Source organism: Nannospalax galili, unplaced genomic scaffold, assembly GCF_000622305.1.
Source record: "Nannospalax galili isolate Female #2095 unplaced genomic scaffold, S.galili_v1.0 scaffold96, whole genome shotgun sequence".
Taxonomy (NCBI): Eukaryota; Metazoa; Chordata; class Mammalia; order Rodentia; family Spalacidae; genus Nannospalax; species Nannospalax galili.
This window is the reverse complement of record NW_008342018.1, coordinates 5,554,400-5,569,397: the sequence shown is the minus strand read 5'-3', so window position 1 is coordinate 5,569,397 and position 14,998 is coordinate 5,554,400. Positions and strand designations below refer to the sequence as shown.

At 42.2% G+C, this 14,998-nt stretch overlaps 1 pseudogene; it reads right to left on the bottom strand.

Moving 5' to 3' along the window:
• Nucleotides 1-2,461: 2,461 nt before the first annotated feature.
• Nucleotides 2,462-8,467, bottom strand: LOC103738018 (annotated as a pseudogene).
• Nucleotides 8,468-14,998: the final 6,531 nt, after the last annotated feature.

The following is a 14,998-nucleotide window of genomic DNA, read 5'->3' as shown; positions in this document are numbered from 1 at the left end:
CTAGCAATTTCCTAGCTCCTATTCTTATCATGCCATCTTCTGAAGGGGTTACCCAAATTTCCAATAGGGAATCTGGACACAGACTGCTCTGGCTATAGAAGCAACAAGATTCTTAATGAGATGAAGAAGCCCCAGAGTCATGATTCTGGGTCCTTGTGCTGGAGTCTATCCACACCATTTCTAGGGTTGGGCAGCCATTTTTTTTTCTTTCCATTATTTTCTTTCTTACGTTCTAGTCCTGGGTTGAGAAATTTGAGATCAACATAAAGGGGCCTATAGTCTGGTAAATATTCATCTTACATGATAACATTCCTCACATGATTCGTAAGTCGCATTCAGTCTCTTAAGAACTGGCATGCCTCGGACCGTGAGGCTGGCTGCCCAGGGCACACCTCAATCCACTGTCATCTTTTCCATCCTCAGTATTTTTTTTTCTTCCCTGGCTTTTGAGAGATATTTACTCTGTAACCCCAGGTGGACATTAAACTCATTATATAATCCATGCTGGCCTTGAATTCACAATCCTCTGTTTTCTAATACTAATAGCTGAGGCTTTGCTTTAGACTCAGTACAAGTTACATGCAAGCAAACATAAAATTGTAGTATTTCAATAATTTCAAATGGCTGTTCTATGCATTTGAAATATTTCCTTAGGCAGATGATTAAGATAATTCAGATCATTAGTACAATTCAGGGGAGGGATGAGGGACAGTCATCAGCTCTCTAGTGGCAGACCTGTAACTTTTGTTGCTTTGTTTACTGTATATCTCCTATAAGTGCAGACTTGATGCTGTTGATGTGATTTAATATAACACAGAGTGAGGGTGAGATGGGTGTGAGTGTTCTTGCCCATCTTGCTGATGAACCACTTCAGCACACCTACAGTTAAAATGAATAAGCAAATAAATAAACAGTCCCAGAGAGAGCAACAGCTAAAATAATGGGCTTTTACATTATCTCCCCTCAAATCTCACATGGAATGACGGGCCAGAATCTAGTGTTATTCTTTTAGCTCAGTATTTCAGTCAGCAAAACTAACATTCAAATTTCATTCCAGAAGGACTATAACACTGAATGGTTTAAATTCCATCAGCACTTTCAAGTATATTTGTCAAAGGGGCAAATGACTTCAGGTTAAGAGGGGTCTTCCATATTGCATGAGGATATGTGCAAGGAAATGGGGAATGGCTTCAGGAAAATGAGGGCTAAGGTATCATTTTCCAATGAGCTGTTCTTTGAATTAAATTTACTTTGCTATTCTTCATGGATCATTACACTAAACATATATTTTTAATCATATCTTTGACTAAATAATTGTAATGGAAAATATTTTGATATTATTTAAAAATCTGTATTTTCCGCAGAGAGATTTATCTATCAACATACAGATTATATTATAACTTAGTTATCTAACACAAGGCACATTTGCGCATCTTGCTTCAATTATATGGTTTTACCAAATTCTTTAGTTTCAATGTATTCTCCAATGGAATGGCCTCATTTATTGGGGATTTCCTGCATGCCTTCTGTTCTCTTGTCTGGGTGTACTTTATCTGCACCAAAAAGAGATGTGTTTTTAAACAAGATCATGAAGGGTTAGCTTTTTTAAGTATATGTTATTTTATTAAATGTTATTGACTTGATTGAAACTGGCAAAAGTGTTCATGATTAGTGCTGTAGCCATGAGTAGTAACTGTAGGAAAACACACAGATGTCAGTGAAATAGAACATTGCCATGGGAACAAAGGATGCCACAGCAGTTACTTAAAGCACCTCAGGATGTGAACCCTTTTCAAAGTATACGTCTTCACAGAAACAGAGAACAAACACACATCCAAAGTTCATACAAGATTCTGAAAGTGGCATTGTGAACAGGTAGCAGCCTATAAAACCAGTTCTATCCAACAGGGTCTGAGGTTTCCAATTAGACAAGAGTAATGCCCTTAATGACATTGTGCTTCACAACAGCTCACATTAAGCTCAGTCTCTGGACAACACTGCTTGGTAATATTTATATTGATGAGATTCACAAAAATCAGCACTAATTCTCACCATCACTGAAGAAAAGCTATGGTATAGATCTCCCAGGGCTTTAATCTAGTTCATCAGTGCGGTTTACAGGGAAAAAATCATAAAAACTATTATTAGTCACACTGTCAATTCATTAAAAATTAACTGAATAGTTCCTAGCCTTCTCTTCTGACTGCCAACTTAGAAAACAGTTCATAATTATTACAATTGTTATAATACCCATCTTGAGAATTCAAGAGTGACCCACTCTCTTGCTTCTGTTGTATGATGTATTAGTAAAGTCATGATCTATTAACACTGAATCACAAACCCAAGTTGAACTGCATGGATTTCTAGTATCAGCTGGTGGGGATAGCGAGCTTTCAGAATAAAGTCACAGGACATGGAGCTTGGAGTCCACAGATGCTGACACTGCTGATGTGACACTGCTCTATGTAAGATACAGAACTTTCAGTATATAGTCAGTCAATAAGTTTGCAACTTTCTCCCTGTCCTTCATGGCACATTTGTATGTCATGAGAGAAGAATGTGCCTGGCATTTGACTACTCCCATTCTTCCCATTCTAAGAGCTGCCATTTTTTTAAGCTGCTTCTTTTTTTTTTGAATGTTTCCTCATGTTCTGTTTGTTCTGCACTTCAATCAGAACAGAAATAAAGCTGTTTTTCACTTCCTTCTCAAGCTCCAGTTCATCTCTCAGGGCCAGCTGCTGCACCAGCTCCTCCAAGTTCTCCTTAACAGCTGTCTCAGTTTCTTCGAGGAGTTCGTTTAGTTCTAATGCTGGAAGCCTTCCCACTGTCTCTTCATAGCTGCTCACGCTAGACCTCTTAAGAGTTCGGATCTCTTGGGTGAGCACTGACAGTGGGTCAGATTGCGTTGGGTTTCATGGTCTTCAGGGTTTAGCGACTCCCGCATCATTTCTTCAGTAACCTGGTCTGCGGTGAGCAGAGTCTCCTTGTTGACTCAGGAGACTGTGATCGAATGTGTATCCAACTGCTCCCTCAGCTGTTCCTCATATGCGGTGTTAAAGGGCAAGCTATCACTCATCCTCTTCTCTGAGAGGTTCAGTGTAAGCAAATGCAGGGTCCCTGTACGAGATAACTTCCAGTCTACAGGCATTACATGTCCATAATTATCCATCAGGACATTCCAAATCTCGTCCCTCTTCAGGAGTCTGTTTGCTGATGGGCCTCAGGGCCCCTCGAGGCGCTGCAGAGGCGCAGAGGGGCGGCAGGACAGGCTCAGCTTCTCCTCCAGGTCGGAGGCCAGCTGGGCCACGTGAACCCTCGCTTTGGGCCCCTGGGCTCATTCCTCTGACCCCCGGGCACAGTACGAAGTATTTCATTGGTTTTAAATAGCAAAGGTAAAAAAAAAAAAAAAAAAAAAAAAAAAAAAAAAAAGGGTTTCAAGGCTAGGAAGATGGTTCAATGGTTAAGAATAATTGCTGCTCTTGCAGAGGAACAGAGTTCACATCCCAGCACCCACACAGAGCAGCTTCAAAGCATAAGTAAATCCAGCTCTGGGGGACCTGATTCATCTGACTTCCCCTGTCATCTGCACCATCGTTCACACAACACACACATATATAAATAATTAAAAATAAAATCTTTAGAAAAATATAAAAGCTCAAAAGACAGGTGTCTGTTATTCTAATCTAATTGTATGAACATTCCCTACTTCTTGCTTTAGACACATATCATTTTACTGTATTTCTTCAAATTGTTCAATATCTTTGCAGACTACTTCCCTGTGCTAGGTCTGGAACATGCTCCAGAAGTGAATTCCCAAACAACAGGTCCTTTCAGACAGAAGGAATCATGACCTTCCAGAAAAAAAGGAGTAAAGCAGCATGTTTTACTAAAATTATTAGCACTGGGGCACAAATTTCAGTACATCAACATTTAGGAGATTCTGCCTATCATATTAGTTACAAGCTCTGGCTGAGGATAATTATACACATGGGACTCAGATGATCATCTAAAGACAATAGGCCAAGCTGATAATTGAGGTGAATACTTTGTGTAATAAAACAAATTTATTTAAGGGACTTGATTACCCATATTCATTATCTGCGTGATATCAAGTGCTCTACTTTCAATTCTTCCTTAACTAATGAGAATATAGTTTTAACTAATTAATTAGGATGCTGAAATAATTCTTACAGAATTTATGACTTTTTGATGTGTTGGGTTTATATAATTTTTATCTTTGTTATAACAAATGATTTTAGCATCCTTAAATATATTAATATATATGACTGTGATATTTTGAAGCATTAACCTATGCTTTTCTCTCTTATTTTCCCTGAGTTTTGCTTCTTCTTTCACTTTATATGAAATGTAGGAAACACCCAGATCAACAAATAGTCAAAAAGAATTCTTGTTGGTTTCTCAGGTCCTACATTCCTAAAGGTTTTAATGCAATAATAAAGAATTGGGAGTAATACAATTATATACCAATTGGCTAATAGTAGAAGATAAGGATTAGGTTTTAGGATGCCTTTAAATCTAGAGAAAAGTGGTAAAAGCAAAATATTGCTGGTTTGTAGAGGGAGAAATAGTGACAGGTAGAATAATGCCTTGCATGATGCAATGAATAGATTGTGTGAATTTGCCTACTACATATGTCAAAATGTTCTTTGTGTATGTAATTTTGGTGTGGATCTTGAGGTGAGCTATCTCAGCTTATCTGAGAAAGCCCATGAAATTGTAATGATTAATAAAAGTAAGAGAGAGTGAGCAACAGTCAGGGTGATGCAGTGTGATGTGATGATGTGGTGTGGTGAGTTGTTTGAAGTGACTATGTGGCTTCTATGATGATGTGATGAGATGTGATAATGAAAGGTCATATAATGATGTGATGTGATGAACAATGTGATATAAGGATGAGGTATGACAAGATGATGTGGTGACTTGAAGATGTGGTGTTAGATGATGATGTGGTAGGAAGTAACAATTATGTGATATGAAATGACAATGAGGAATGAGGTGAAAATCTGGTACGATGTCATGATGTGGTATGAGGTAATGATATTGTGTGATGTGATGCTGTGGTGTAAGGTAATGATATTGTGTGAGCTGATGATGTGATATGAGGGAATGATGTGGTAAGAAGTAATGATGTGGTGTGATGTAATGATATGGCATGATGTGATGATGTGTGTAAGTTAAGGATGTAACATGATGTGTCAGTGAAGGGTGAGGTAATGATATGTTGTGAGCTAATGGTTTGGAATGAAGTAATGATGTGCTGAGGTGACGTTATGCAATGTGATGATTGACATGGTGCAGGGTAATGGCATGCTATGATGTGATAGTGTTGTGTGATATGATACTGTGTAGTAATGATAATGTGGTGTGATGTGATGGTGTAGTATGGTAGGATGGGTTGATAAGATGTGATGATATGTTATGATGTTACCATATGTGATAGGATTGTAAAGTGTATTGGTATGGTATGGTATGACATGATGGTGTAGTGCTATGGGAAGTTATGGGGTGACTAGATGATGTGGTATGATGTGATGATGTTGTAAAATGCATTTGTGTGATAAGACGCAATGGTGTGAAGCAATGGGATGGTGTGGTGTTATGAGATTGAGTGGTATAATGTGATGACGTGATGTGATGAGATAATGTGGTGAGTTTGGATGGTGTGGGTTGATAACCCATCCCATAATGGCTGGCTTTGAAGAAGAACAAATCCACCAGCCATCAAAGATCATGGGTAGCATTAGAACTTGAATAAAACAGGAATGAATTCACCTTTTGTTCCAGGAGAAAGAACTGTTACCTCTGTCCATCTTGTTTCAAGCCCAATGGGATTAATTTTGGACTGGTGACCCTTAGAACTCAAGATATTACATTTATATTATTTAAAAGAAATTTTATCTAATTTTTTTCAATTTTCATACAATAGTTTGATGTTATTTAGATTTCCTCCCTTTTTCACACTGTCCCTTCAGTGCCCCTCACCCAATTCAGTGTACTCTCACATATATAAAACACAGCCTATAGACTCTGATTTGTGTTCCCCAATGTCCTTCAATGTGGCTCCATTCACTGGGCCCACCAAGAGTCCCATTTCTTTAAGACATTGTCTTTCCCAATTCCAGTAGTCATCAAACAAAAGTTCTTTAGTTTGGGTTCAGATTTCTTACCCACTTCTCCATTTCTATGCTGGGATTTTTTTCCAGTTTGAGCTTGCATAAGACTCTGTATGCTGTAACCATTGTTGTGAGTTCATATGAGTAACTGACCAGCTGTCTGGAGAACTCCGTTGTTTTGTGGTCATCAACCCCTCTGGCTTTTACAATCTCATCATCTCCTCTTCTGAAATGATCCCTAAGCCATGGGAGTCAGAGGTTTGAAATAGGTGAGTGCTCTGTGGCCTCTTATTCTCTGCACATTGGCCAATTGTGGGTTTCTGATCTGCTGCATAACATTTGTGTTAGTTGAAGACACTGAGTAGAGTGAAAACTGAAACAGACATAAAAGGAGTATCAATAGGTGGCCATAGAACAAAATGGATCAGTCTGTGGAGCTCTAGGAAAGGGAGGATATAAGTGCAACCACAGAAAGATTCCCTTAGCCACACCATGGCACACAATCAAGACTGAGTTCTTGAGTCTGAGAGGTGACAGAAGTCTGAAATGAGATGATCCAGTTTGGCTGGAGGTAAAGGGAGAGCCAAATATAAGTCAGATGAGGAAAACTTAGCTACTTTGCAGAACACATGATCGCAAGTTGGATTTGATATATCTTACCGTTAAAAAATTGTTAGGACAGTCTAACTTTTATTTTATTCACAGAAAACAGAAACCCTGGAAACGTTGCCTATGTTGGCTATTTCTAGTTCTCTTCTTTGCTACCAAGTCTCAAATTGTTCACATCACATTCATTAATAAGCACCATAAACAAAATGATCTATAGTTCAGTCAAATGTTTTATTTAAATTATTTTTAATAATTTTAAATTATTTTAAGAGATATGATATTACATAGTCTAGGCTGGTTTATAATTCCTTTTTTGGCCAGAATGGACTTGAATACTTGATATTCCTGCCTCAACCTCTCAAATATGATAAGATTATAGGCATGTACCACCATATCAAGCTGAAAAATTTTAAAACCTAAAAAATACACCGTCCTTATTTATATTTTAGTGGACTCTCAGTAAAATGTTGATGGCACACTTGTGCCACGTATATACGTACATATATGCAATCTAATTCACAATATCACAGATTCAAGATATTTACAAACATGAAAAACAAAGCACATGAGAACGTATTCAGGAGGGATTTCATGAACATTTTTTAAAAATCCTAAATTTATCACCAATCTAAAAAGTGTAAAGATTTAAGTGAGAAAACACATTTTAGAACTATATGTCTATACATACATGTTACATGTTGCAATATCAGGGGTCCTCAGGGATCAGGGGTGAGGCGACAGAGTCAGTTGGATGACATGCAGACACCGGAGACCAGGTTCTGTGACGCAGATCTAAAGTTTATTAGGAAGTGTAGCAGGCTTTATAGAAAATAGGTACCAATCACCGGGCTCCACAAGTGCCACCATAGCCAGTCACCTTAGAGGTGGGGCCAACTGTCACTGAGACCTCACCAAGAGGGACTGGGCAGGCTTTCTACAGTGAGAGCAAAGAAATAGGAAATTCACTGAATGGGGCAACATGGGGCAAGGGTCAGGCCACCTTGGAGTATGCTGACAAGGCTTGAGCTGATGATCCTGTGGGTTCATCGTGCCTTTATCAAGGCCACCAAGTAAATCCCTAAGCTGGGATTCTCCTCATCTCCCCCTTCCTTTTGTACTTGAGCCTAGCAGACCTCAAGTAGTAGGGCCTGAGTATGGCTTACTCTAAAAACCAGGTTATAGAGGCACTTAAACACTATTAAAACAGTACGAAAGCAGCAAACAGGATAGCTCATGTGATTAAGTTAGTGGGGGAGAAAAAGGCTTGAAATACATTATATATTTGTTCCCATAGATCTTTTGCCACTATTGTAGATACGTGGGTGTTATTAAGCCTGATGATGTCCCTAGTCAGTTGTGCTGTAAAATTCAAGAAGTTATCCCAAATGGTAAGCAGATGCTGTCTGAGGCGCTCCCGCACCTGGGTGTGATTTTTAACATTATGGGTTGTTACACAAATTGCAGGGTAGCTCTGGTCACACTTGGAGACTCATGGTATCCCAGAGCAAACTTACTTCTTCTGCTAATAAGTCAGATTGCTGTTGTCGATTCATTATTACCCCCCTGAGCATACCATAGAAAGCATTTTGGGTTTGAAAGGCTGTGGCTGACTGCATGGCCAGTGAATGAACTGTAGCTGCCATGTGGACTGATTGTGTCATGCTAACAGAAGTGACAGCGGAGGCTAGGGATGTGATAATGGCTGTTACAATGACCACAACCATCCTAATTTCTCTTTTGAATCAGAGGGTAATTTGGAGGGCTTGTAGCCTTTGCCAATCAGTAGTGTTCACAGGGATCCAGAGTAGTGGGGTTTGCCTTACCAACAGGACATATATATTCCATCCCTGCCAGTAGTTGATGAGATGCCAAGATGAGTGCACTGCCCAGAGTATTTCTGTCCGTGCCTGAGAATTGGCAGTAATTACGGCACACTTCAGTAAAAACAGAGTCGCAGCCCCTGGTTCCCAGTCGGGGGCCATAGCCTAAGTCTGGTTGACTGAGTTTTTAATGTCCCCCCCAAGTCACTGGATGGGCCAGTCACAGGGCTCGCCATCATCTAGAGCGTACTGGTCCCCCTCCACTTGGATGGTCATCAATAGTTAGCTTCTCCATCTGTTCGGTTGGCAGGTCGGTCTGTGTCAGGGGCAGGTCAGACATTGCAGGCTAGTATCCACCCTGGGGTCTTGGAATTTTCTGGGAAGACACAAGGAAATACTCAACCCTGGGTTAGTAGCAGGTGTGGTCTCTTACAGTGGCCAGAAAGAGGGTCCTTCCAATGGACCAGGGGGAGAGGTGTTGGGGCTGAAAAGGAGCCCCCATGTTTAAAGGCCAGGGAGAGGGCCTGGTCATCAAAAGTTAAGAAATCTAGGGTGAACATGGCTCCTGTTAAGGCTTCATGTGGGGTTTTTACTTGTGGGGTTTTTGCTCCCCCTCCTTTTTATAGTTGAGCTTTGAGGGTACAGTGGGACTTCTTGATAATTCCCTGGCCCTGGGGATTGTGTGGGATGATAGTAATATGTTTGATATGCCAGGAGGAGCAGAAGTTGGCAAAGGTGGCACTGGCATAGCACGGCCCATTATCAGTCTTTATTTGCCATGGGACTCCCATAACCAACGTGGCCTGTTTAAGGCCTAGGATGGCATGTTTAGCCTTTTCTTTGGATAGGGCTGCAGCATACTGAAGACCAAAGCATGTGTCTATGATGTGGTGGATGTATTTAAGCCATCCTTAGGAAGGGACATGGGTGATGTCCATTTGCCAAAGAGAGTTAGGAATGAGGCCCCTTGGGAGAGTACCATTGGGCTGGAGTGGACCAAGTGGGAGCAACAGTGCACATGACGTACAGGTGTGCACTAAATGTTTACAGGTGACTTTGGGGAGGTCAGGGAAAGGGTGATGGAGTGCCCCCACAGATGAATGAAACTTTGTGTGTGTGAATCAACATAATGGAATGATAGGCCAAGGCATTGCCCTTTGCCAGGGCCCCCGGTAAGCCCATATGGGAGCAGAGGTGTTGGATATACCATGGATGTTGTCTATTCTCTAAAACTTTTTGGAGGGAGAGTAGGATCTGCTCCAGTGGGAGTCAAGGAGGCACGATATATGGCAAAAGGCAAGATGGCCAGGAGCCCCCCCACCTGGACAGATCCAGTAAAAGTAAAAGTTTTAACAAGGGGCACAGGTTTGGAAGAGTCTTGGACTACTACACCATACCTAGACCTATTGGCATCAGTAAATACCGAAGGAGCATGGGGGAGAGACTTCTTTTGTGGGAAGGCATGAACAGGGAAAATAAGGGGTAGCTGATGGAGGTTTTGGAGAATCTTGAGTGGAGGTTAGTGGTTATCATACTTTCCCATATAGGTTTGTAAAAGGGTTTGGTATGTGGGATCCTCAGCAAACAAAGTATCTAGTAAGGCCTTAGTTAAGGGTAGAATAAGGAAGTCTGGCTTTTTTCCATAAGTCTGTATGGAGGTGTGGACCAATTTTAGGGCAAGGTGGCACCAGGCTTCACGCACAGGGCTGATCTTATGCACTGTGCTCCAGGCCACATGTACCCACATGACTATGCCCTGTTCCTAATAGAGAACTCCCACATGAGTGTTTTAGGAGGGGATGACTATAGCTAATTCTTTGGCAGGATTAATCCTGCATAGGAAAGCTTGTTGGAGTTCGGCATTGAACTGGGCGATGACATGTCTTGCCTCTGGGGTGAGGTCCCAAAACCTAGTAGGTGAAGGGTCACCATTAAGGAGAGTGAATAATGGTAGCAGCTGGGCAGAAGTGAGAGAAAGAAAGTTGTGTACCCAGTTAATATTTCCACAAACTGTTTGGAGCTCAGAAAGGGTTAAATGATTGGGGACGGAGTGGGTAGGGGCCATAGGCTTAATGTCAGAGGCAAGGATGTCTCCAAGGAAGGTGAAGGGTCACAGCTGCTGAACTTTATCAGGTGCCATGGACAGGCCCAGGGCTCTTAGGTTATGTAGTAATTGTTTAAAAAGGGTCTGAAGAAGTTCAGGATCAGGATGGGCCAAGAGGATTTCATCCATGTAATGGATGAACATCTCACTGTCCTGCAGGGGTTGGCATGCATGAACCACAAAATTCTGACACATAGTGGGGCTATTTTTCATACCCTGTGGCAAAAGTTTCCAGTGATAGCACTGGACAGGTGCGGCATGGTTAATAGCCAGAACTGAAAATGTGAAAAACTCCTGATCCTCTAGGTGCAACGGCATAGAGTAAAAGCAGTTTTTATAATGAGGATCATGACTGCAAAGTTATGGAGCACAGCAGAGAGGTGTGGCAAGCTGGGTTGCAAAGCCCCCAAATCCTTCATTTGAGCATTAATTGCTCAGAGGTTGTGTAACAGCCCCCATATGGCCCGCAGGAGCCACGTTCGCCACTGTGCTGGTCTCTGGCAACATCTGGTCCTCCAGCGTGGCAGGCAGCCACAGCCACTGCAAGAGTGGCAGGTTGGGCCCTGGCCGTTCCTACATCTTGACAAGCAAGAATCCAGTCAGATATTTCCTGATGCCTGGTGGGGCCTATTGCCATTCGGCATTCAGTGGAGCAGCCTTCATACACCAAGATCTTGAGCAGGACTGCTGCAGCTCCCTGATGGCTAGTTTTTCTATTAACACTCTGCTGACATCTGTCTGCAAATCTGAAAAAGGCTAGTCCGGTTTTAGTACAAGCTTGATGAGTTTAGTATCATTGCATACCAGCATGCTCTGGAAGGCTTGTAGAGCACAGAGGCATACTTGCTCAAAATAGCAAGCAGGTCCCTGGGCCTGTTGGAGGGGGGGGTTGTTCTCAGCGTGAACTCTTCCCACTAGAGCATCAAAATTTAAACCCACAATGTTGGCTTGCCTATTGCAATCCACCTGCTTCTCACACTCATCCAGGTAAGTGGCCTTCCATAAGAGGAAGTGCCCTAATGGTAGGCAGCCACGAGAAATCTGTTGCCATTTGTAAGGGGTATTTACTGCATGACTGATTGTATCCAGGAGCTGATTAAACCAGGGAGACTGAACACCGTCCTCAAGGGCTGCCTTTCATAGTTTTTGTAGAGTATCATGGGAGTGGGGGCTCCAGGCATTTGGGTTTTGTTGACCCTGAATTGTGGTGACTGGGAAGAGTTGGCGCACAGCTGCCCCGACCTCCAGTAAAAAATGGGTTGGGAGCTTCCATTCCTCTTTCCATCAGTCAAAAATCTCCTTAGGGGGGTGTAATCTTCAGAGCAGGGACACAAGGGGCTATAGAAGGGGGCGAATATTTGGGAAGGGAGGGATAGAGAGGCTCCACTATTAACTGATGCAGTCGGAGCCAGTGTTTTTCCTTTGTCTATAGTCAGGCCTAGAGGTTCCTTTGTTCATGTGGCATAACCTTAAGAACTTCCTGGTCACTGCCATGTTACCCCCCCATCCCCCACCCCCGCCCAAGTCCTTGGTTCAGTCTATCTCTTTGTGCAAGAGGGCGGGGTAAGGTCCCACCCGCTTCCCCTTGGCCCCCATGTGGGAATCTAACTCTTTTAACTCTATCTTGCCATAATCACTAGAGTCAGGAGGGACCCCTCGCTGTGAGGTCAGGATAGCAGTGACTATAGGGAAGAAGGTGGCATTAAAGGAGTGGCCCTCTCGGACCTCAGCCCTGTGGGTGGCATAGATGATCCAGACCCAGACATTGGGGTCCCAGGCATGACTTGCCAATACCCAGGGGGCTACAGTAAGGACCTCTTGGAGCACATGCCCCACCTGTACAGTTGAAACTTTTACATGCCTCTGGAGGAGGAGAGCTTTCAGAGCCCCCACCTGAGGCTGCTGCAAGGTGGATGGAAGTCCCCCCATACTGGAGAGCACTCACCCTGCCAGGCGTGCTGATTCAGGGAGCACCACGCTCGGCACCAGGTGTTGCAATATCGGGGTCCTGGGGGATGGGGGGGTAGGCGGTGAGGCGATGGCATCAGTCAGACGACATGCAAACACCAGACACCAGGTTCTGTGAGGCAGATCTAAAGTTTATTAGGAAGTGTAGCAAGCTTTATAGGGAATAGGTGCCAATCACCAGGCTCCTCAAGTACCACCATAGTCAGTTACCTTAAAGGTTAGGCCAACCATCACTGAGACCTCACGAAGAGGTACTGGGCAGGCTTTGTACAGTGAGACCAAAGAAATGGGGAATTCACTGGGTGGGGCAACATGGGACAAGTGTCAGGCCACCTTTTAGTGTGCTCACAAGGCTTGAGCTGATGATCCTGTGGGTTCCTCGTGCCTTTATCAAGGCCACCAAGTAAATCCCTAAGCTGGGACTCTCCTCATTTCCCCCTTCCTACCAAGACCACCAAATAAATCCCCAAGCCAGGACTACCCTCAGTTATATATTCCACTGGATACATTTTTTTTTAGAACAAGCATTTCATTGCAGCTTTAACATACTCATTAACAGTTTCCAGAACAAAGATATATCTCTTTCAAAAGTGTCTATAAAATTTTTAGGATTGCTGTTGAATTAATACAGTTATACAATATTGAACTCAGTATAAGCCCTCTAAGGCATAAAATTGAATGAGTTTTTAACCTTTCAAAAAGATCTCTACTTCATTTTAAAATATACTCTTTCTTACAGAAAGACTCATTGTTTTTGCTCATAACACTAAGATGTTGGCGCATGTATCTCTAATCTGTATCTATCTGATAATTACTAGTCATAATCAGTTGAGTTCTGATCCTCGGCATCTGTGTATGTATAAAAAGTCATTGGGTAGATTTCAATGGTAATGTTTATCACCTCTACTAATTAACAAGAAGTAACTTTTTATGTTTCCTCCTCAAATATAATTCATTTTTAATAATTTGTTAATTTTTTGTGTGTATTTGTATCACACAGAACATCCCAAACCATCTTATTGTACTGTACACCCTCTTCCCATATGACATCCTCCCATAGCCTCCCTCCCCCCACTAGAGCCCTTATACTATGTTATCCCTGCAATTGTCCACTGTGATGTCATCACCCCTAGCTGTTCCCCACTACTTGTCCATCTGGTGAATCTAGTCAGCCTATCTAGATCTTTGTTTTAGAAAGGTCAACTGTTCTTCATCTAACATCAATTGATTGTCAGTATTTCTTTAGATAAAATTGGGGTCTGCTGTTCAATTTCCCAGTACTATGCTGGGTTATTATCTGGGAGTCCCTTGGGCCACCCTGGCCAACAACTCAAAAGAAGGTATCTCCTACCTGGCATTGTTGCTTGTTATGCAGCCTTTAGCTATACATATGGACTCTTAAAAAATTATAGTGGCCCCTTTAATCTTTGGTTATACTTTCCATTTGGGGGCTTAAGGTCATACGGTTGGCCCAGATAAATCAATTTATTTTTACTCTGAAGGCTTTTGAGGATCTGTTCCTCAGGGGTCAAATGGGCTTGGGAGGAGACCCAAGCTCCTTTATTTTACCAGTTCTGCCTATGTGAAGATAAGTCAAAGGTCCTGCTCGACCATGGTTGGCTTCACTGGGAAGCATGGAGGAAATGATTCCTATGTGTTGACCCTTCTATTTTTATGCTGGACACTGGTTCAAGTCTATCTCATGGGGTCTCCGTGTCCTCCTTGATCAAGAGGACAGGTGACCCACCACAATTACAGGGCATTTTGAGAGATGATCACAGTCCTCTGGAACTAGTCAACCTAGGAGGCAAGGAGCAGCAACTGCCCTTTATGTCCCTCTGACCAAATTAGTATAGGCCTCAAAATATGTCTGTTAAACATCTAAGAAGATTAGTTCCACCAGTCTGTTGCTTTTAATTACTGTGTGCCATGTAGATAAATCTTGGACAAAGACCAGTTGTTCTCAGATAAACCTTGCTTAGACATATATTTCTTGATCTGGTATCTATTATTTATCAGTAGGTTGTAGAAGTATTATGGTTCCCTCTGGTTTTCATAACTAGCTAGGCATTATTTATCTCTCACATTGTCTAAACCCTTCATCATGGTTTCCCCAATTAAGGTGCCCCCATTTTCACCCCTTTCTCCCTTAATAATACCCTTCTCCTATGGTCCTACCTCTCTTGAGCTCCTTATTTCCCTTTATACCCTAGGTTCCTTGTATACACTTCCCAATTTTTATCCACATCTCCCTTATTAAGGTCTGTTTCCTACTGTTCTTCTCTTTCAGGTTCTTTCTTTTCCTTTACCTCTCTGGTTCCTTTCCATTATGCTGGTTCCTGTAGTTATGTCAAGAAACATAC